Source organism: Microcebus murinus, unplaced genomic scaffold (genome assembly GCF_040939455.1).
Source record: "Microcebus murinus isolate Inina unplaced genomic scaffold, M.murinus_Inina_mat1.0 scaf053_hap2_Mmur4.0, whole genome shotgun sequence".
Classification (NCBI taxonomy): Eukaryota; Metazoa; Chordata; class Mammalia; order Primates; family Cheirogaleidae; genus Microcebus; species Microcebus murinus.
This window is the reverse complement of record NW_027438999.1, coordinates 41,319-42,196: the sequence shown is the minus strand read 5'-3', so window position 1 is coordinate 42,196 and position 878 is coordinate 41,319.

Sequence of the window (878 nt, the reverse complement as noted above, 5' to 3'; positions counted from 1 at the left end):
AGTCATGGAGTATTGGTGAGACAATATGGAAACACCTTATAAATATAAACACCTTATTAAAGAGCAATCATTACTTTTTTAATCATATACAGATACGTGTGGGTGTGCAAGTGCATGTGTGTGTGTGTGTGTGTTAGATTATGCCTCAGAAAACAGCACACATGATAGGAAGACTAATCTCTATTTCCCTTGCCCATGTAGCTTCCTCTGCTCCTCATTCCTTAAGAACTTTCTGCCTTTTCCTTGTTCCCACCTTTGGCTTCCAGTGCCCACTGAATCTTTTTAGCCCATGTCAGTTTTGCATAGGGCAAAGAGTGGCTCTTAACAAAAATGTCTGGAATTTATAAATGAGAGGAGAAGCTCAAAACCACAGATATTAATCACAGGGAAGACCTAGACCATTTTTAACATTGATTCTAACTTCTAGAAAAATTCAAGCTGCAACTAGTGGACATGGACTGTCTGAGGCTCAATGGTAAACACTTGTCTTGTATTATCGATTTTAGTCTTCACATTACCCCTATAAAGTGGATGTTATCTACATTTTCCAAGTGAAGCAGGGAGTGTTGGCAACTTTCTTACAATACTTACAGCTTATCGAGTCAGGATTAAAACTCAAATCTCCAAACATCAAACTGCACACACCACCCTTTTAAGGACTGTTGCTCCATGTTGTAGAAACAGAACTATACAGGATACTGTGGAAGGATGCAAAGGACATTTTGTAATATCCCCCGTATTAGCAACCAGATCCTACTCCATGTGTGTTGAAGACAGGAGACCTATTTCTTTGACTCTACTAATACACCCCATTTTAGTTCATTTTGTGCTGCTATAACAAAATAACTGAGACTGCATAGTTCCTAGGTAATAGTAAT